At 44.5% G+C, this 23634-nt stretch overlaps 1 pseudogene; it reads right to left on the bottom strand.

Moving 5' to 3' along the window:
* Positions 1-19864: 19864 nt before the first annotated feature.
* On the bottom strand, positions 19865-21370 carry LOC110525111 (uncharacterized; annotated as a pseudogene).
* Between the last annotated feature and the right edge of the window lie 2264 nt (positions 21371-23634).

Raw genomic sequence — 23634 nt, 5'->3', positions numbered from 1 at the left:
CACCACCATGCTTCACCGTAGCAACTGTGCCAGGTTTCCTCCAGACGTGACGCTTGTCATTCAGGACAAAGAGTTTAATCTTGATTTCATCAGACCAGAGAATCTTTTTCTCATGGTCTGAGAGTTTTTAGGTACCTTTAAGCAAACTCCAAGCCGGCAGTCATATGCCTTTTACTGAGGAGTGGCTTCCGTCTGGCCACTCTACCATAAAGGCCTGATTGGTGGAGTGCTGCGGAGATGGGTGTCCTTCTGGAAGGTTCTCCCATTTCCACAGAGAAACTGTAGAGCTCTGTCATAGTGACCATCAAATTCTTGGTCACCTCCCAGACCAAGGCCCTTTTTCCCCGATTGCTCATTTCTAGGAAGAGTCTTGGTGGTTCCAAACTTCTTCCATTTAAGAATGATGGAGGTCACTGTGTTCTTGGGGACCTTCAATGCTGCAGAATTCTTTTGGTAAACTTCCCCAGATTTGTGCCTCGACACAATGCTGTCTCAGAGCTCTATGAACAATTATTTCATGACTTGGTGTTTGCTCTGACAATGTAATAAGATGGCGCCTACAGAGAGGGCTGCCGTGCTTCTAGCTCATAGGAAACTTTGCAGTATTTTGTTTTTATGTGTTTTTTCTTACATTATTTACCACAGGAGGATGCAATGAAGTTCCAATGAAGTTGTAGAAACATCTCAAGGATGATCAATGGAAACAGGATGCACATGAGCTCAATTTCGAATCTTATAGCAAAGGGTCTGAATAGTTATGTAAATACATTTTGCAAACAAAAAAACAAAAAAATAAATGTGCTAACATTTCTAAAAACCTGTTTTCACTTTGTCATTATGGGCTATTGTGTGAAGATTGATGAGGAAAAACAATGATTTAATCAATTTTAGAATAAGGCTGTAACGTAACAAAATGTGGAAAAAGTCAAGGGGTCTGAATACTTTCCGAAGGCACTGTGTAGATAAAAATGTATCAGTGCTCATTGGCCATTGGACATGAACATTACACAACAAGTTGGAAATCACCAATTCAACAATGAGTGGTTTGTAAGGAATCAGTGGCTAACTGCAAGCATTGCAAAGCAATCCCTCTTTCGCTTCCCTTGCCTGCTATTCGGTCTGGTCCAAGTCTGGGTTTAAGGGTCTCTTTTCCAAGCATAAAAGGATAAACATTCACATGAAACATCAAGACAGTATTACTTCTGCCGCATTCAAAACAACTGGAAACTTGGAACGGGGAAATCTTAGACTTCAGTGAGTTCAAGACAACTGTGAACTCTGAAAAAATCTCTGACTGGGAAAATACGTTTTGAATCGTCATCCAACTCGGAATTCCACATCGGGAACTCTGGCCTCTTTCTAGAGCTCCGAGCTGGAGAACACTGACGTCATGATTTGACCTTGTTATTTTCCAGAATTCCCAGTTGAAAGCACCATACATCTAGAGAATGCCAGACTTTGATGACAAAGTTTTATGACAAAATATGCCCACAAGAAGGACTGCCGCCGCACCACCTTCCTTTTCGAGTGAGCACAGAACTGTAAGTCCAAAAATGTCTTGTATGCTTCTGCATAAATAATGTATTATTCCAGGGAGGTATGTATACTGTAGCTAAGAAAGTAATACTAAGTGTATGTTGTGCATTAAGCTGTTTCCCCCTCATACTATAATTTAGCTTACTGTTCTCACTTGGTGGTGCACATGTAGCCTAAAGCTTGTTTTAGAGAAATGTCATCATCAAATATTGTAAGAGCTTTCATTGTCTGCTTATATGCCCCCTTTATTTATCATACAGTTCTGACTTGGTGTACAGGTAGAATACCGTAAGAACGCCCCATGTTCTGAAATCTGTATCTGTACATTTTAAAAGTGTTGAACAAATAGTTATTTTTACTATGTCGGTCTTAGCTCACTCATTAATGTCTTAATCAAAATTACGGTTCATTGCTCCCTTATGCCATGGTACATGGATTGTACATCTCCATTGTCAGTGGAAACCCCATATGTTTAAGCAAGTCAGCCATATCAGCTATGTTTTTTTAAAAAGGTTGCAAATGAGGCTGAATTAACTGTTTCACTGCCAGATAAGGCTCCGCTGATAGCCAGATGTAGCCGGGTAAGAATTCAATCCATGGTGCTTAAAATGAAGCTCTGCTGTTGGGACAGCTTTATGTAGACCCTAACAGTTTGTCACCTTCATAGTGCAATTCATGTATTGTGGCTTTGCTGGCATGCATCCAAAACAAAAGTGTTGAGTTTGCCCACCAAGATTTACAAGATTTACATGCTAAAATGCCACGGAGAGGCAAATCAGGATATGCAACTTGATCTTATAACAAACACTCACATTGGCCAACAGCCAGAGAAACACTCATGCTCTCTGAACTGCAGATGTACAAGCATGGCAGTTTAGGAGCATTTTTGATTTATTTTATTTGAAAGGACATCCGGAAATGGAGAGAGGGAGATACAAGGTTTAGAGGGGCATAGACTGAAATGGCCGATACGGGGGGCTTGAACCCCCATCGGGACGGGAGCTTGTGTGGTCCGGAGTAGTGAGTGTTATCTGCTACTGTACCTCAGACTCCGGCAGACAGTTTAGACATTTATTTAAAGCTCATGAGTTACCCACATTTATTCGCCTGTGTGTGGTCATAGGAGAGACTCCAACAATGTCTGTTACAGCAGAGATCATTTTGGTGGTTGAAAGAATGGTTGTTAATTAGCAAAATAGCTGTCATACTCTCTGGGGAAAGAGACACCCCCCCCCCCCCCCACCTCACCACTCATCCCATTTCCCTGACTGCCTCTGCAATGTGATCAACCCTTTGTCTCTCACTTAGTTCTAGTCCACAGAGCTCATTGTATGGATTAAACTATGGAGTTATTAAGAACAAACCAGGGTGAGCGTGTGTAGAGACAGCTCTGATCTGAAGGGGCAAATACAGCAGAAATGCATGAAAGGAATCGGTAGGTAATGTGGTGGTAAACACTCAGGGTTACAGTATGGTTTAAAAATGTTACACAATTATAATCGGCCTCATTCAAGACAAAGGGTGGTCTACTTTTAGAATGGTGGCCTCTTGGCTCAGTATATGGTTCTTATTTACACTGGACTGTTCTAGGTTAGGGTTTGACCAGGGTTAAACACCAGGGCCCCGAAAGCAGGGTAGCGCTAGTCTTAGCCTAAGGCTGTCTTGGATCATCCCTGGACATATATCACAGGCAAGCCCAGGGTTCCAATAAAGGGTCAACTACTAGACTGGATGTTCTTGGGGCCATATTTATAATAGGTTCTTATGCACTAAGGGGACAATTCAGATTTCTGAATTTATGCCTTTCCTACGCACTTCTCAGTATTTGGTATTCAAACGTACCTTATTTAGTTGCGTAACGCGCTCTGCAGGTGTGGATACCTTCCAAGAGTGTGCAAAGCTGTCAACAAGGCAAATGTGGCTACTTTGAAGAATCTAAAATCTAAAATATATTTTGATTTGTTTAACACTTTTTAGGTTACTACATGATTCCATATGTGTTTTTTCATCGTTTTGATGTCTTCACTATTATTCTACGATGTAGAAAACAAAATGTTATTTTCTTAGTCAACCTTGTGTTCTTTTTCTTTGTGTTCTTGAACGTAGCCCTGTTTCTTTGTGTTCTTGAAAGTAGCCCTGTTTTTTGTGTTCTGGAACGTAGCCCTGTCTTTCATTTTTGTTAATTGATTTCACCTGTGTTCGTTTCTCACCTGGTCTCATTAGCTCCCTATTTAGTTCAGTTCTTTCTGTTTGTATGGTTGTGAGGTATTGTTTGGTTTTGACTGCCTACCTGTGTTTGATCTTTGCCTAGGACCATGATTCTTGCCTTCTGTGAAGGCTTAACAAACATCTGCCGCGCTCCGCATGTAAATCTATACATTTTTCTCCTCTCTTCTCTTTCATTACAGAATACCTCACCTAAAAACGGAATGGATTCAGTGGAGCTACAGCGGTGCCTAACCCAGCAAGAGGAGCTTGTGGAGGAAATTTGCCATCTTCCCTGCCAGCCTATCCCTACTCTTCCGATGCCAGGTATCATAGCCCTCCTTCGTTCATACCTGGAAAATATGACGGTTTGCCTGGGAAATGTTAGGGATTTCTGACGCAATGCAGCAAATGCATTGAGCACAACCCCACTAACTTCGCCACCGACAAGAGCAGGATGGATTGTGTTGTCTCTACTCACAGGCAAAGCCCTGTATTGGGTCACCAACATATGGACTGCCAACAGCACAGAACTCTGATCCGAGAACCATTTCCACACCCTCTTCAAAGAGCTATTCGATAACTCTCCCTCCAGTTGTCCTATAGGAGACCTCCTCATAGAACTTCCACAAGGATGCAATTCAGCTGCTGTGTATGCTCTCGATGGACTGAGGCTGCTTTTCTTACCGTCTACCAAAGAGGGCTCAACAGGGAACTTCAGGTGGAGCTGGCCTGTAGAGTTGACCTTCTGGATTTAAATCAATACATTCGTATCTCCAAACGACCACCTCATCGCCGACCGCCAAAGAACTCTGCCACCCAGGAACCCGAAACCTTCTCTTTCCGTGATTAACTCATCCCGTCTGAGTCTTCCATTTCCCATGTAGTTGGGCCACGCTCCTCTCCTGTGTATCGACCGTCAAAAGTGGATCCAAGAAGGGCTCTGCCTATACTGTGAAGGGAAAGATCATCTGCTCAGCCATTGCCCTGCTCGCCCCCCCCCCCCCCAACCAAGAGATGCGAAGGGTCCCCCCGCTGCCATGCAGGATTAACACCCTGTGCAGGCATCCAATGGCCAAGGGCCTCATTGCGCACCTGACACAGAGCGTCATCCTCCAGTTTGGAGTTTTCCACACTCATGGAACTCTCATTCCCCAAACAGCCACTCATCCTCGGACACTCCTGGCTTTGTCGCCATGACCCTCGTGGCAACAAGGTGAACTACTGTCCTGGTCTTCTACCTGCTTCTCCAGTTGTCTCAGCCGACCCTACAGAGCAACCACCATTGAAGACTCTGCATCTGCAGTGCCACCCACCATACCATCTGAATACGCCCAGTACAGCAATGTCTTCAACAAAACCAAGGCCTCCACTCTGCCACCGCCACGCCCAGGAGACTGCTATTGACTTACTCCCTGGCGTGTCCCCACCGAAGGGCTGTGTTGACCCCCATCTATCCTGGAAAATGAGGCAATGGAGAACTACGTTGATGAATCATTCAATCGGTTTAATTCGTCCTTCTTCCCCGGCTTCTTCTTTGTTGGAAAAAAGGACGGTGGTCTCTATTGATTATTGTTCCCTGAATGACGTCACGGTCAAGAACCTCTTCCTCTGATTCCAGCAACCCTTGAACAAGTGGGCCGCGCCAACATCTATACTAAACTCGACCTGCGATGTACATAACCTTGTCCGTATACATGAAGGCGACCGACTGGAAGACTGCCTTTATCACCGCTCGAGGGCACTACGAATACCTGGTCATGCCCTACGGCCTTACGAACGCATTCGTCGTCTACAATCCTTTATGAATGAGGTTTCCCAAGATATGATCAACCGCTTTCTCATTGTCTACATTGATGACGTCCTGATTTACTCCCTGAAGGAACACATACAGCATGTGCAAAAGGTTCTTCATCGGCTCCTTGACCATAACCTTTGAAGACTGAAGAGTTCCTTCCATGTATCCTCAGCATCGTACTGACACCTGGAGGGGTCAGCATGGATGAGAGCAAAGTCATCACTGTCAGTAACTGGCCCAAACCCACCACTGTTAATTAACTCCAACGTTTCATTGGGTTCTCCAACTTCTATTGCCGGTTCATTCGGAACTTCAGTTCTAGGGCCGCTCCCCTCAATGCCCTTACCAGCCAAAAGACCCAGACCCTTCAATGGACTGATATCGCCCTGACTGCGTTCAACAACTTGAAACGCCTTTTCACCTCAGCTCCTGTCTTTCTCCAACCTGATCCGACCCTTCCTTTCACCTTGGAGATGGATTCCTCCGGAGTAGGAGCCATACTCTCTGGGTGGGTGGGAACACATCCCGAATCACATCCCTGTGCCTTCTTCTCCAGGAAGTTATTCCCACACAGAGGAATTACGATGTGGGGAACCGAGAACTCTGCCATCAAGCTGGCCCCCATCCTAACCGATCATCATAATCTGGAATATATCAGAAGGGCCAAGAGGTTAAACTCCAGACAAGCCTCCTGGGCTCTCTTCACACGCTTCCATTTTCATGTGACTTACTTCCCTGGAAAGAAATGTAAAAGCTGATGCTCTCTCCCGCCAGTTTGACCTTCCGACCAGTAACTCCGACCCTACACCCATTCTTCCTTCCTCTTGCATTATGGGACCGGTACAGTGGGAGGTTCACTCTGCCAAACAAGAACCTAACCTCAGACTCGGATCCTCCTGAGACACAAGCTGGGAAGCATTGTACTAGCAGCTGTTAGACCCCCCCCCCCCCCCCCCCCCCCCCCAACTGATGCAATGTCACACGTCCTTGGGGTCAGGACATCCGGGCATTACACGAACCACCGGACTTCTAGCCCAGAAGTTCTGGTGGTCCTCGCTGGCATCCAACGTAAGGGATTAGGTACTCATGTCCAGTCTGCGCCCAAACCAAAAGCCCTTGTCGTCTCCCTTCCGGGAAGCTTCAACCTTTGCCAATCCCTCACAGATCCTGGTGCCACATAGCTGTTGACTTCATCACAGACCTTCCTGAATCTTCTGGTAACACCTCCATCCTTGTCATAGTAGACAGATTTTATTTAATGTGTCTGGTTCCTCTTCATCTACCTAATGCCATGGAATTGGCGGAGTGTGTTCCGTCTGTATGGGATTCCGGAGGACATTGTCTCTCCCAAGTTTGTCTCCCTGGTACTGTCCCAGCTGTCGACACTGGTCACCGGCATCTGCAGGAAGCCTCTAATACCCAGAAACACTTTGCTGACAGACGCTGCTGACAGACTCCTTCACCCTGGACAGCATGTGTGGCTCTCTACCAGAGACATCCGCCTCCCCTGCAAAAAGTTCTGTCCTCACTGCATTGGTCCCTTCAAGATGACCCATTGCATCAACCCTGTCACTTACTGACTCCAGTTACCCCGTCAGTATAAAATCTCCTCATCCTTCCATGTGCCTCTGTTAAAATCGGTCACCCACAGTCCTCTTCATCCTCCAGTCTCTACCCGCAATGCACCCCCACCGTTGGATGTCGGAGGGGAACCTGAGGTTGTGCAAACTTCCGGCGCCGACAGAGATGGCCGCCTCGCTTCGCGTTCCTAGGAAACTATGCAGTTTTTTGTTTTTTTACGTGTTATTTCTTACATTAGTACCCCAGGTCATCTTAGGTTTCATTACATACAGTCGAAAATAACTACTGAATATAAGATCAGCATCAACTCACCATCAGTACGACCAAGAATATGTTTTTCGCGACGCGGATCCTGTGTTCTGCCTTACAAACAGGACAACGGAGTGGATCCTATGCAGCGACCCAAAAAAACGACTCCGAAAGAGAGGGAAACGAGGCGGTCTTCTGGTCAGACTCCGGAGACGGGCACAGCGCGCACCACTCCCTAGCATTCTTCTTGCCAATGTCCAGTCTCTTGACAACAAGGTTGCTGAAATCCGAGCAAGGGTAGCATTCCAGAGGGACATCAGAGACTGTAACGTCCTTTGCTTCACTGAAACATGGCTCACTGGAGAGACGCTATCCGAAGCGGTGCAGCCAACGGGTTTCTCCACACATCGCGCTGACAGAAACAAACATCTTTCTGGGAAGAAGAGGGGCGGGGGCGTATGCCTCATGGCCAACGTGACATGGTGTGATGAAAGAAACATACAGGAACTCAAATCCTTCTGTTCACCTGATTTAGAATTCCTCACAATCAAATGTAGACCGCATTATCTACCAAGAGAATTCTCTTCGACTATAATCACAGCCGTATATATCCCCCCCCCCAAGCAGACACATCGATGGCTCTGAACGAACTTTATTTAACTCTTTGCAAACTGGAAACAATTTATCCGGAGGCTGCATTCATTGTAGCTGGGGATTTTAACAAGGCTAATCTGAAAACAAGACTCCCCAAATTTTATCAGCATATCGATTGCGCAACCAGGGGAGGAAAGACCTTGGATCATTGTTACTCTAACTTCCGCGACGCATATAAGGCCCTGCCCCGCCCCCCTTTCGGAAAAGCTGACCACGACTCCATTTTGTTGATCCCTGCCTACAGACAGAAACTAAAACAAGAGGCTCCCACGCTGAGGTCTGTCCAACGCTGGTCCGACCAAGCTGACTCCACACTCCAAGACTGCTTCCATCACGTGGACTGGGAGATGTTTCGTATTGCGTCAGATAACAACATTGACGAATACGCTGATTCGGTGTGCGAGTTCATTAGAACTTGCGTTGAAGATGTCGTTCCCATAGCAACGATTAAAACATTCCCTAACCAGAAACCGTGGATTGATGGCAGCATTCGTGTGAAACTGAAAGCGCGAACCACTGCTTTTAATCAGGGCAAGGTGTCTGGTAACATGACCGAATACAAACAGTGCAGCTATTCCCTCCGCAAGGCTATCAAACAAGCTAAGCGCCAGTACAGAGACAAAGTAGAATCTCAATTCAACGGCTCAGACACGAGGCATGTGGCAGGGTCTACAGTCAATCACGGACTACAGGAAGAAATCCAGCCCAGTCACGGACCAGGATGTCTTGCTCCCAGGCAGACTAAATAACTTTTTTGCCCGCTTTGAGGACAATACAGTGCCACTGACACGGCCTGCAACGAAAACATGCGGTCTCTCCTTCACTGCAGCCGAGGTGAGTAAGACATTTAAACGTGTTAACCCTCGCAAGGCTGCAGGCCCAGACGGCATCCCCAGCCGCGCCCTCAGAGCATGCGCAGACCAACTGGCCGGTGTGTTTACGGACATATTCAATCAATCCCTATACCAGTCTGCTGTTCCCACATGCTTCAAGAGGGCCACCATTGTTCCTGTTCCCAAGAAAGCTAAGGTAACTGAGCTAAACGACTACCGCCCCGTAGCACTCACATCCGTCATCATGAAGTGCTTTGAGAGACTAGTCAAGGACCATATCACCTCCACCCTACCTGACACCCTAGACCCACTCCAATTTGCTTACCGCCCAAATAGGTCCACAGACGATGCAATCTCAACCACACTGCACACTGCCCTAACCCATCTGGACAAGAGGAATACCTATGTGAGAATGCTGTTCATCGACTACAGCTCGGCATTCAACACCATAGTACCCTCCAAGCTCGTCATCAAGCTCGAGACCCTGGGTCTCGACCCCGCCCTGTGCAACTGGGTACTGGACTTCCTGACGGGCCGCCCCCAGGTGGTGAGGGTAGGCAACAACATCTCCTCCCCGCTGATCCTCAACACTGGGGCCCCACAAGGGTGCGTTCTGAGCTCTCTCCTGTACTCCCTGTTCACCCACGACTGCGTGGCCACGCACGCCTCCAACTCAATCATCAAGTTTGCGGACGACACAACAGTGGTAGGCTTGATTACCAACAACGATGAGACGGCCTACAGGGAGGAGGTGAGGGCCCTCGGAGTGTGGTGTCAGGAAAATAACCTCACACTCAACGTCAACAAAACTAAGGAGATGATTGTGGACTTCAGGAAACAGCAGAGGGAACACCCCCCTATCCACATCGATGGAACAGTAGTGGAGAGGGTAGCAAGTTTTAAGTTCCTCGGCATACACATCACAGACAAACTGAATTGGTCCACTCACACAGACAGCATCGTGAAGAAGGCGCAGCAGCGCCTCTTCAACCTCAGGAGGCTGAAGAAATTCGGCTTGTCACCAAAAGCACTCACAAACTTCTACAGATGCACAATCGAGAGCATCCTGGCGGGCTGTATCACCGCCTGGTATGGTAACTGCACCGCCCTCAACCGTAAGGCTCTCCAGAGGGTAGTGAGGTCTGCACAAAGCATCACCGGGGGCAAACTACCTGCCCTCCAGGACACCTACACCACCCGATGTCACAGGAAGGCCATAAAGATCATCAAGGACATCAACCACCCGAGCCACTGCCTGTTCACCCCGCTATCATCCAGAAGGCGAGGTCAGTACAGGTGCATCAAAGCTGGGACCGAGAGACTGAAAAACAGCTTCTATCTCAAGGCCATCAGACTGTTAAACAGCCACCACTAACACGGACACTGACTCAACTCCAGCCACTTTAATAATGGGAATTGATGGGAAATGACGTAAATATATCACTAGCCACTTTAAACAATGCTACCTTATATAAATGTTACTTACCCTACATTATTCATCTCATATGCATACGTATATACTGTACTCTATATCATCGACGGTATCCTTATGTAATACATGTATCACTAGCCACTTTATACTATACTATGCCACTTTGTTTACATACTCATCTCATTTGTACATACTGTACTCGATACCATCTACTGTATCTTGCCTATGCTGCTCTGTACCATCACTCATTCATATATCCTTATGTACATATTCTTTATCCCCTTACACTGTGTACAAGACAGTAGTTTTGGAATTGTTAGTTAGATTACTTGTTATTACTGCATTGTCGGAACTAGAAGCACAAGCATTTCGCTACACTCGCACTAACATCTGCTAACCATGTGTATGTGACAAATAAAATTTGATTTGATTTGACATCTGCTGTGCTCTGCGCATGAATCTACACCTCTTTCTCCTGGCGTACTCATTACAGGTGTGTCCAAACTGTTGACTGGTACTGTAAATTTATGCTTCATCCAGTATAAACTAATGTATAGAATTTATTATACAAGACAAAATTCACTAATTCTATAGCACAATGGCAGAGTCATGTCTCAAGCGTAAAACTAATGATGACTCAATAATCCATGCTTTCTGGGAATGCTATGAAGTTGTTGGCGGTGCTAGAAAGTTGGCTGTCAGATGTATTACAATGTACCTGTACTTCTTATCCTTCTGTCTGCATGTTTCAAGACATGGCATGTGGGGGTGTAGTGAGACCCAATGTGCTGGATGATTCTCTCATCTTGAAAGAAACAGTCGGAATTTTACATACACCTTAGCCAAATACATTTAAACTCAGTTTTTCACAATTCCTGACATTTAATCCTAGTAAGTTACAATATATCCTAGTATATTCCCTGTCTTAGGTCAGTTAGGATCACCACTTTATTTTAAGAAGGTTAAATGTCAGAATAATAGTAGAGAATGATTTTTCAGCTTTTATTTCTTTCATCACAACCCCTCAGGAAACAATGGATATAGATACTTTTGTACCTGTTTCCTCCAGCATCTTCACAAGGTCCTTTGCTGTTGTTCTGGGATTGATTTGCACTTTTCACACCAAAGTACGTTCATCTCTAGGAGACAGAATGCATCTCCTTCCTGAGCGGTATGACTGCTGCGTCGTTCCATGGTGTTTATACTTGCATACTTTTTTGTTTGTACAGATGAACATGGTACCTAAAGGCATTTGGAAATTGCTTCCAAGGATGAACCAGACTTGTGGAGGTCTAGTCAATTTAGTGTATGTAAACGTCTGACCCACTAGATTTGTGACACAGTGAAATAATCTGTCTATAAACAATTGTTGGAAAAATTACTTGTGTCATGCACAAAGTAGATGTCCTAACCGACTTGCCAAAACAATAGTTTGTTAATAAGAATTTTGTGGCATTTTAATGACGCCAACTTAAGTTTATGTAAACTTCCGACTTCAACTGTATTTTGTTCAGCATATTTTCTACCTGCATAGTTACAGAAGTAGAGAATGTGCCAACTGAAACCTTGCCTTCGATTTGAGCAGCATCACACGCACACTTCACACGGCAACAAAATGAACATGCACATAACATTTATGATTTGTTTTTTGTTTTTAAACAAGTTTGACATTTTCACAGAATAAGGTACAATACCTGCATATAGAGCTATAGAAACAGAGGCATTCAGTTAAATGTCTCAACTGTATCCATGCCTGTTGGATTTTTAAAGAAATAACTCTCCAGTGCCTCAACATGCTAACATGTAATGGTAATAACAACAGAGAGCTAGCAGTTCGTGTTCAACATTATATGGTGAACATTCCATTGAGGTTGTGCAAAGAGTGCATTTGGAAAGTATTCAGACCCCTTGACTTTTTCTGCATTTTGTTCCTCGTCAATCTACACAATACCCCATAATGAAAAGGCAAAAAAGGCTTAATTTTTTTTTCAAATGTATAGAAAATTGACCTGAAATCAGTTACATAAGTATTCAGACCCTTTACTCAATACTTTGAAGCACCTTTGACAGCGATTGCAGCCTCGAGTCTTCTTGGGTACAATGCTACAAGCTTGGCCCACAATTATTTGGGGAGTTTCTGGTCTCTCCAGAGATGTTTGATCGGGTTCAAGTCCGGGCTCTGGCTGGGCAACTCAAGGACATTCCTAGACTTGTCCCGAAGCAACTTCTGCGTTGTCTTGGCTGTGCGCTTAGGGTTGTTTTCCTATTGGAAGGTGAACCTCAAACTAAATCAAAGTTTATTTGTCACGTGCACTGACTTCAACCGGTGTACACCTTACAGTGAAATGATTACTTACAAGCCCTAACCAACAGACTTGGCGCTCCGGTCCTCTGACACCGCCCAGTGTAGAGGTCCTGGATGGCAGGCAGCTTAGCCCCAGTAATGTACTGGGCTGTACCCCTCGGTAGTGCCTTGTTGGAGGTCGAGCAGTTACCGTACCAGGCAGTGATGCAACCAGGATGCTCTCGGTGTTTCAGCTTTAGAAACTTTTGAGGACCCATGCCAAATCTTTTTTGTTTCCTGAGGGGGAATGGGTTTTGTCGTTTCCTCTTCATGACTGTCTTGGTGTGTTTGGACCATTATAGTTTGTTGGTGATGTGGACACCAAGGAACTTGACGCTCTCAACCTGCTCCACGAAAGCCCCGTCGATGAGAATGGGAGCGTGCTTGGTCCTCCTCTTTTTTGTGGTCACAATTATCTCCTTTGTATTGATTAGGTTGAGGGATAGGTTGTTATTCTGGCACAACTCGAACAGGTCTCTGACCTCCTCCCTATAGGCTGTCTCGTCATTGTCGGTGATCAGGCCTACCACTGTTGCGTTGTCTGCAAAATGAATGATGGTGTTTGAGTCGTGCCTGGCCATGCAGTCGTGGGTGACCAGGGAGTACAGGAGGGGACTGGGCACGCACCTCCGAGGGGCTCCAGTGTTGAGGATCAGTGTGGCAGATGTGTTGCTACCTACCCTCACTACAAGGGGCGGCCTGTCAGGAAGTCCAGGATCCAGTTGCAGAGGGAGGTGTTTAGTCCTAGGGTACTTAGCTTAGTGATGCGCTTTGAGGGCACTATAGTGTTGAACGCTGAGCTGTAGACAATGAATAGCCTTCTCACATAAGTGTTCCTTTCGCGCAAATGGGAAAGGGCAGTGTGGAGTGCAATAGAGATTGGATCTGTTGGGGAGGTAAGCAAATTGGAGTGAGTCCAGGGTTTCTGGGATAATGGCATTAATGTGGGCCATTACCAGCCTTTCAAAGCACTTCATGGCTATGGATGTGAGTGCTACAGGTCTGTAGTCATGTAGGCAGGTTACCTCAGTCCCTGTGCCCAAGAGCACTATGGTGGTCTGCTTGAAGCATTTTGGCATTAGACTCAATCAGGGACTTGTTGAAAATATCAGAGACACCTGTCAGTTGGTCAGCACATGCCTGCAAGAGCATGGAGAGCATGATCACACAGTCATCCGGAGCAGGCGACGCTCTCGTGCATGCCTCATTGTTGCTTGCCTCGACGTGAGCATAGAAGTGATTTTTAACTCATCTGGTAGGCTCGTATTACTGGGAAGCTCACGGCTGTGCTTCACTTTGTAGTCTGTAATCATTTTCAGGCCCTGCCACATCCGATGAGCGTTGGAGACGGTGTAGTACGATTCAATCTTAGACCTGTATTGGCGCTTTGCCTGTTTGATATTTTGTTGGAGAGCATAGCAGGATTTCTTATAAGCTTCCGAGCCACCTTGAAAGTGGCAGCTCTACCCTTTAGCTCAGTGCGGATGTTGCCTGTAATCCATGGCTTCTGGTTGGGGTATGTACGTACAGTCACTGTGGGGACGACATCCTCAATGCACTTATTGATGATCGGAAGAATCCCGGAACATTTTCCAGTCTGTGATAGCAAAACAGATCTGTAGTTTAGCATCTGCTTCATCTGATCACTTTTTTTATAGACCGAGTCACTGGTGCTTCCTGCTTAAATTTTTTCTTGTAAGCAGGAATCAAGAGGATATAATTATGGTCAGATTTGCCAAATGGAGGGAGAGCTTTGTATGTGTCTGTGTGTGGAGTAAAGGTAATCTAGAATTTTGTTTTCCTCTGGTTGCGCATTTAACATGCTGATAGAAATTAGGTAAACTGATTAAGTTTCCCTGCATTAAAGTCCCCGGACACTAGGAACTCCGGTTCTGGGTGAGCGGTTTCCTGTTTGGTTATTTCCTTATACAGCTGACTCAGTGCCGTCTTAGTGCCAGCGTCTGTGGTGGTAAATAAACAGCAATGAAAAAAATAGATAAACTCTCTTGGATAATAGTGAGGTCTGCAGCTTATCATGAGATATTCTACTTCAGGAGAGCAAAATCAAGAGACTTCCTTTGCTTACATGAACCAGCTGTTTACAAATATACACAGACCGCCCCCCTTCGTCTATTCTATCTAGCCGGTGCAGCGTATATCCCGCTCACTGAATGTTTTCCATGTCGTCATTCATCCACGATTCGGTGAAACATAAGACATTACAGTTTTTGATGTCACGTTGGTAGGATATTCGTGATCGTACCTCATCTAATTTATTGTACGTTGGCAAGTCATGTTGATGGTAATGGCAGATTTCACACTCGCCGTTGGCGGATCCTTACGAGGCACCCCGCCCTGTGTCCTCTACTTGCGTCTCTTGCCAATGACTGCGATTTTGGCTTTGTCAGGTGTCTGAAACGCATCCCGTGAGTCCTGCTTGTTGAAGATAAAATATTTGTCTAATCCGAGGTGACTGCTCGCTGTCCTGGATTGCAGAAGTTATTTTTTTGCCGTAAGACACGGTGGCAGAAACATTATGTACAAAAATAAGTTACAAATAACGTGAAAAAAAACGAAACATAATGGCACAATCGGTTAGGCGCCTGTAAAACGGCTGCCATTTCTTCCGGCGCCATCTTGTTCTACCTTCACCCCAGTCTATGGTCCTGATCGCTCTGGAGCAGGTTTTCATCAAGGATTGCACTGTACTTTACTCCGTTCATCTTTCCCTCTCTCCTGACCAGTCTCCCAGTCCCTGCCGGTGGAAAAACATCCCCACAGCATGATGCTGCCACCACCATGCTTCACTGTAGGGATGGTGCCAGGTTTCCTCCAGATGTAACGCTTAGAATTCAGGCCAAATAGTTCAATCTTGGTTTCATCGCACCAGAGAATCTTGTTCCTCATGGTCTGAGAGTCTTTAGCCCACTTGGAGTTTGCCAAAAGGCACCTATCTGTGCCATTTACAGAGAAGTGGATTCCGTCTGGCCACCCTATGATAAAAGGCCTTATTGGTGGACTGCTGCAGAGATGGTTGTCCTTCGGGAAGATTCTCCCATCTCCACAGAGGGACTCTGGAGCTCTGTCCGTGACCATCGGGTTCTTGATCACCTGTCTGACCAAGGCCCTTCTCCCCTGATTGCTCAGTATGTCCGGGCGACCAGCTTTAGGAAGAGTCTTGGTGCTTCCATACTACTTCCATTTAAGAATGATGGAGGCTACGGTGTTCTTGAGGACCTTCAATGCTGCAGACATTTTTTGGTACCCCCAGATCGGTGCCTCAACACAATACTGTCTAGGAGCTTTAAGGACAATTCCTTCGACCTCATGGTTCGTTTTTTTTCTCTGACATACACTGTCAACTGTGGAACCTTATATAGACAAGTGAGTGCCTTTCCAAATCATGTCCAATCTATTGAATTGACCACAGGTGAACTCCAATCAATTTCTAGAAACATCAAGGATGATCAATGGAAACAGGATGCACCGGAGTTAAATTTAGAATCTCATAGCAAAGGGTCTGAATACTTATTTACATAAGGCATTTCTGTTTCAATACATTTGCAAAATTGTCTAAATCTGTGTAGATTGAGTTATTTTTTAAAATGTAATGCCTTCTAGATTAAGGCTGAAACGTAACAATGTGTAAAAAGTGACGGGAATGTACAGTAACATTCTGAACAAACAAAATTCCAACTCAATGTATGGAAAGTTTTTTTAAAACAACTTTGGTATACCAAAGTAAAAACTATCTTGTTCATAACCTTAGGGAACAAAATGACCTTGCTACACTCACAACAGTAGACAAGCCCATTTTGGATTTGAATTTGTACTTTTATTGACACCTGCTGGGACATATTGTGTGTGTGTATATACAGTATAACACCAGAAGAGGAAACCACAGAGAGAAATGAGTAAAAGAGAAACCAGTGGAATCAAGCTCACCAGTGGTAACACAGTTTCAGAAAAGGCCAGTTCGTATCCAATCCACTCCCCTCAAACAACTAAAACCCAGGCATCCTTTCAGCCCCCACCCACCCCTCCTCCTGTTGCCTGTTCCGAATGCTCTAATTTTATTGGACTCCCCGTCGTTCTCAAAACCAACATGACAGGGCCTTTGCGTGTTTGAGTGTGACCCTGTCTGTTCCCTGCTATGGGATCTGACTGCGTGACAGTGGCTGGCCATGGGCAGCTCAGTGCGGGCCTCTACCTGCCAAGCGAATGCTAATGCACTTCACACTGAATGATTTTCCCACAATAGAAGCACAAACTGGCCAAGTGACTTCCTAATTGCCACGCTGGTCCTCTGGAGGCCCCTGTGGGCCTCATTCTGCTGCCCAGGGGCTCCCATTAACACCCTGCACGCAATGCCCCCCCCCCCCCCCCCGCCCGCCATAAATCTAGCCCCCAGCCAGACAGTAGACATACAATACATACTGTACACACGCTTAGACATGCTCACACACACACGCATGCACACACAAACACAGTACACATAGGTCCAATCCCAATTGGACCCGTAAGCCCTATGCACTAGTGGAGAGCTGAGAGGATTTGACAGGTGTAATGAAGAGCTCCACCTTGCCCTCTAACAGGCTTGGTGGAAGTTTCATCATATTGGTTAGTGGTTAGAGCATTGGACTAGTAACTGGAAGGTTGCAAGTTCAACCCCCTGAGCTGACAAGGTACAAATCTGTCATTCTGCCCCTGAACAGGCAGTTAACCCAGTGTTCCCAGGCCGTCATTGTAAGTAAGAATTTGTTCTTAACTGACTTGCCTGGTTAAATAAAGGTTAAAAAAAATGTATTGCGCCTTACACTGATCAAATCCTCTCACTATACATCATGCAAAGAAAAACCCAAGAAAGAGTTGCCTTTTCAGACAAAACCATGATACTATGCGGAATGGTTACCTATGTTCTGCATACTACAGTTTATCCATTTCCTGGGGCTCCAGCCAGGTAAGGATGAAGAGATGTGAGTTCAGCATTTTGTACGCATATGGGCATGGACCATTTTTTAAAACATTTTCTTATAGGTGAGTGTGTTTTATAGCTGTGTGTTGTTGTCTGGGTCTTTGGTCCCGGTGTGTTTGGTAAATATCTCTCACATGAGAGAGATTAGCATGGTCAGGGGTCCAGAAACATATTTACAAATAATTTACCGCAAGAAGCCAAAACAGTTATTATCGGCCTAAAATGTAATAATTTCAAACCTTGACATTTGTATATGATCACGTATCTCTCTTATGTGTGGGAATGCTTTGGAACAGATTTCTAAAATTGTTTGCTAGTGTTATTACAGTTTTATGTCAAACAATAAATAAAATTAAAAAAACAACCCCAGGACGCCAGTTGGGCAACCCTGCTATAGGGCAGCTCTGATGACATCTCCCAGAGCACTCAGACTTGTTAATGGGGCTATCCTCTTATAGAAAGAGCGGGAATGGAGGGAGGAACAGAGAGAGAGCGAGAGAAAGACAGGAGTATTCAACAATGATATCCATGGGGGGAAATTTTATTTATATATATATATATATATATATATATATATATATATATATATATATATATAGTACTAAACAAAAGTTTGGACACCTATTCAAGGGGTTTTCTTTATTTTTACAATTTTCTACAAATCATAAAGTAAACAAAAAAGTGTTAAACAAATCAACATATTTTCTATTCTTCAAAGTAGCCACCCTTTGTCTTGACAGCTTTGCACACTCTTGGCTTCTCTCAAACAGCTTCACCTGGAATGCTTTTCCAAAAGTCTTGAAGGAGTTCCCACATGCTGAGCACTTGTTGGCTGCTTTTCCTTCACTCTGAGGTTGGGTGATTGTGGAGGCCAGATCATCTGATGCAGCACTACATCACTCTCCTTCTTGGTCAAATAGCCCTTACACAGCCTGGAGGTGTATTGGGTCATTGTCCAGTTGAAAAACAAATCATAGTCCCACTAAGCGCAAACCAAAGGTGATGGCGTATTGCTGCAGAATGCTGTGGTAGCCATGCTGGTTAAGTGTGCCTTGAATTCTTGTTCCGGATTGACTGACCTTCATGTCTTAAAATAATGATGGACTGTCATTTCTTTTTGCTTATTTGAGCTGTTCTTGCCATATTATGAAATGGGTATTTTACCAAATAGGGCTATCTTCTGTATAACAACCCTACCTTGTCAGGACACAACTGATTGGTTTAAACACATGAAGAAGGAAATTAATTCCACAAATGCAATTTTAACAAGGCACACGTGTTAATTGAAATGGATTATAGTTGACTAACTCATGAAGCTGGTTAAGAGAATGCCAAGAGTGTGCAAAGCTGTCAAGGCAAAGGGTGGCTACTTTGACAAATCTCAAATATAACATTTTTATTTGTTTCTTTTTTTTTATTACTACATGATGTGTTATTTCATAGTTGATGTCTTCCCTATTACTCTACAATGTAGGAAATAGTAAAAATAATGAAAAACCCTTGAATGATTAGGTGTGCCCAAACTTGACTGATACTGTATATAGATATTTTATTTCTCAAATCTCAATTTTCAGCTCAATGAGTACTATTTCACAACCAAAATCTTTTATAAATCTTTGAGATATGGAGTGAGCGTTAAATGCGCACCGGCTGTTGCGAGGGCATAGGTCTCATTGGTAGTAGCCTACAACTGCTAAGTTTTTAGGGCATTACATTTATTGTTGGATTAATACTTAGCTACTAGCAGTGGGTATTAGTTAATGTGTTTGATTTTCCACTTCCTCAGGTGTTGAGCCCCAAATGAATTAGCCTATGATATTAGTTAGTGTACAGAAAGATGCACACTATATATACATAAGTATGTGGACACCCCTTTAAATTAGTGGGTTCAGCTATTTCAGCCACAACCGTTGCTGACAGGTGTACAAAATCGAGCACATAGCCATGCAGTCTCCATAAACAAACATTGGCAGTAGAATGGCCTTACTAAAGAGCCCAGTGACTTTCAACGTGGCACCGTCATAGGATGCCACCTTTCCAACTAGTCAGTTCATCAAATTTCTGCCCTGCTAGAGCTTCCCCGGGATAACTGAAGAGTGTGCAAAGCTGTCATCAAGGCAAAAGGTGGCTACTTTGAAGAATCTCAAATATTAAATATATTTGGATTTGTTTAACACTTTATTAGTTACTACATGTTTCAAAATGTGTTATTTCATAGTTTTGATGTCTTCACTATTATTCTACAATGTAGAAAATAGTACATAAAGAAAAACCCTAATGAGTAGGTGTGCCCAAACTTTTGACAGGTACTGTATATATATTTATTTCCTGTTTACTTTATTCATATTTTTTGATTGTATCATATTTTCTGTGCAAAACAGTATTATGACATGAGGTAGAATTAAGAAGGATGGTATCAGGGTTGTGAGAGCCAGTCATTGTGCTAAAACCCTGCGATCTACTCTTACATGTGCCTTGCTTGGCAGCTATCCCTCTCTGAGCCCTGGTCTGTAATGATGTACCTACTATTCACTCACTCTGACTAAACCAATTTAACAGGGCCCCTTTGAAATGGGGTGCGGGCGTTTGGGTGTACTGGTGGCTGCGATATGGCGGTTGGCGCAGGCCTGCTGAAACATGGTGAAGAGCTCCACGGTGCTGGGGACCTCCTTTGTCTCTGCTCCCTGGGCAAACACAAGCCCCTTTCTGTTCCTCTTAATCTCCGCCCGCCTACTCAGGACCTTGGTCCACTCACAAAGAGGTCCTGGAGCCAGTCATTATACAGCTCCAACATGTAGGGAGAGAGTAGCACGAAGAGGAGAGGAGAAAGGAGACGAGGAAGGGGGGGGGGGGGGGGGAAGGAGAGAGGAGAAAAAGGAGACAAGAGGAAGAGGGGGGAGGAGAGAGGAGAAAATTTGATGATGTCTTTTTATGTTTACGATAAGGTGTATTTGCTTCTTGTTGCCGATGTACAATAGGCAAATAATTTCTCCTCGCTCAGTGAGACTTCTCAGCCCTCACCTTAAAGTCAAACTTGGTGGCATTCTCCTGGAGGATGTCAAATATAGCTCTGAACGCTCTCAGCATGCATGATGCCTGGGCTTCTCTGGTCTCTGTCACCCACCATGGTGAATGTCTTTCCGTAGCCTGTCTGAATGTACGCAATGATACACACGTTGTAGCCGTCGATGGCTGACTGGATCAGGCTGGAAACATGACTGGTTCAAACAGGTATGCTTAATGTCCTCGAGCTACTGTGGGCCAGCGAAAACAATGGCAACAATCAAGAGCAGGGGGTTGGGTTTAGTTAAACAACAACGTACAAGAAGAACAAAATTCTCAATTGAAAAAATACCTTTGAGTACATTTCCAGTTCAACCACCTCAACTGAACCCATTCAACCACTGATTAAGCTCAAGCAATCAGTGTTCAGAACTGTATTTTGTGACAGACTTGCTGAATCTGCGATGGGGGTAAAGAGGTTAGGGATGGGCTTTGGCAGAGGCTTTCCTCCTTTCTTGTTTCCTTTAGTTCACTTTTAACCAATAAAATGATGTTAAGATTGGCAGCATCACATGTTGGTGTTTTGGAACACATCTTCCTGGGAGCTCTCACCGCTGAATACCCGGTGGAACTGGAACTCTCTTGGCCCCCTTGGCGTTTCCACGGTAACAGAGTAATCGTCCAGATGCTCCACGGCAATGGCCCCTCCCTGAGCTGGCTTGGCCTGGCTCATTGGTCGTATCCGACAGAACACCAACATGTAATCTGCACCACGACAAAGCAACCGCAAAGGTCAAGCGACCCCACACTGTACAGTACTGAAGTTGCGCCTAAGCTTAAGCTCAGCTGAAATAGTCTTTGGGCACGTAGAAGACCTGCATTCAAACCTAGTCGGTCCCAATGATAGATAACTACATTTCATGTCCTCCACCATGTTGTAGTATTTATTCCTCATTGTCCACTCTGAAGTGTAGTTCTCCACGACTTTCCTATTCTCCTCTCTCACCTGTTTTAGCTCTAGGAAGAGTCTTGGTGGTTCCAAACTTCTTGCATTTAAGAATGATTGAGGCCATGGTGTTCTTGAAGACCTTCAAAGCTGCACAATCCTGTCTCAGATCTCTACGGACAATTCCTTCGACCTCATGGTTTTTGCTCTGACATGCACTGTCAACTGTGGGACTTTAAATATACAGGTGTGTGCCTTTCCAAATCATGTCCAATCAATTGAATTTACCACAGGTGGACTCCAATTAATTTGTATAAACATCTCAAAGGATGATCAATGGAAACAGGATGCACCTGAGCTCAATTTCAAGTCTCATAGCAAAGGGTCTGAATACTTAAGTAAAAAGGGATATCTGTTGTTTATTTTCTAAAAACCTGTTTTGGTTTTGTCATTGTCGGCTATTGTGTGTAATTTAATTTAAAATGACAAATTAACTTTTGAAATGAATAGCTTCTCCTTTTCAGAAGTCATTGAAAATAAAAGCAACGTTTTTATTAAGGAATTGGAATTTCAGTTTACCACCTGAATTGACTGACTTCGATTTGAATTGAGCCCAACCCTGCTGTACTCGATCACACTACAGAAAGATCTGCAGTTTACATATCATGTTGTTACACAAAGAGACACAGCGACACATAGGTCAACGTAATAGTGACCACACACACACACACACACACACACACACACACACACACACACACACACACACACACACACACACACACACACACACACACACACACACACACACACACACACACACACACACACAATTACATTACCAGAGAGAGAAGGGCTGGAACCAACTCTGATACAGTCCAAAGCCTTCCGGGAAATCTCACATTCCCTCAGTGTCTCCAGTAGCAAAAACACATTAGATGCATGCTCATCAGATGGGTCCAACCAGTGGTACAGAACATTATTCACTCAATAACAAGAGGCACCATATCCGTTTAATTTGGCCCATATCTAAAGGGTACTATGTAATATAGGGGTTAGCTATGGTCTCTTTAGTGCTTCCACACAGGTTTCCATTCAAAAGGTTGTTGGTTCAAAACTTACCGCAACCCTTAGCCTAACCGTAGCTTCATGTCCATATCCTGGTTCAACCCTTATCCTACCCTGAACTCTAATCCTAACTGTAGCTTCATGTCCATATCACGGTTCAACACTATCCTTAGCCTCAACCCTAACCAATTGGGACTACTTGACTTAGCACAACCACATTTTTTCTTCCCTTAAGGCAGAGATGCCCTAAGAACAAGATTGAATAAGGAAGATTCCATGGCTGGAAAGGAAGCTACGGTAAGTCAAAGACATTTTCATGGGATGGAAATCAGCATTGTAGTTTGTATACTGACCATTCTGGGTCAGGATTGTCCTCCTCTTTGCAATTGTGGTCATCTGCTGTCATATTATATTAAAATGTTTCCATTCTAGTTATATAACAGACACTCTTATCCAGAGTGACTTTCAGTTAGTGCATTCATCTTAAGATGGCTAGGTGGGCCAACCAGATTTCACAGTTGTAGTGAGTACATTTTTCCTTAATAAAGTAGTTGTGACATATAGTCAAGCTTCTCTCTTGCGGTTCTCCTCACGGTTCTTTAAGGGACAGTTTTCCAGACACTAATTAAACCTAGACCTGGACTAAAAAGCCTTCACAAAGGAGATTCTCCATTGAAAGCACATTTTAGTCCAGGACAAGGACTAACCTGTGTCTGGGAAACTGGCCCTCAAGCAGTGCTCCTTCCTTTTTTCTTTCCATAGCTTCAATGATGATAATAAATATCAGTGCTATATCGTCAATGCTGGTGCCCTGGGGCTTTAGTTCTGGATTTCCGAGATGAGATACTTTTTAAAAGACACTGTATAATGGAGACATTTCAAGACTGCCTCACCTTCTCAATGACAGTGCAGAGCAGGCCAGCCCATGGGGGCTAAGCCCCAACCTCAACTGTTACATGTTGCTGACAAAATTCCAAGGGGATAGGACCAAAAAATTTCAGGACACCTTC

Source organism: Oncorhynchus mykiss, chromosome 6 (assembly GCF_057628025.1).
Source record: "Oncorhynchus mykiss isolate SJ-2025 chromosome 6, ASM5762802v1, whole genome shotgun sequence".
NCBI classification, from domain to species: Eukaryota; Metazoa; Chordata; class Actinopteri; order Salmoniformes; family Salmonidae; genus Oncorhynchus; species Oncorhynchus mykiss.
Note: the sequence above shows the minus strand (reverse complement) of the source record. Positions and strands in the feature narration are given on the sequence as shown.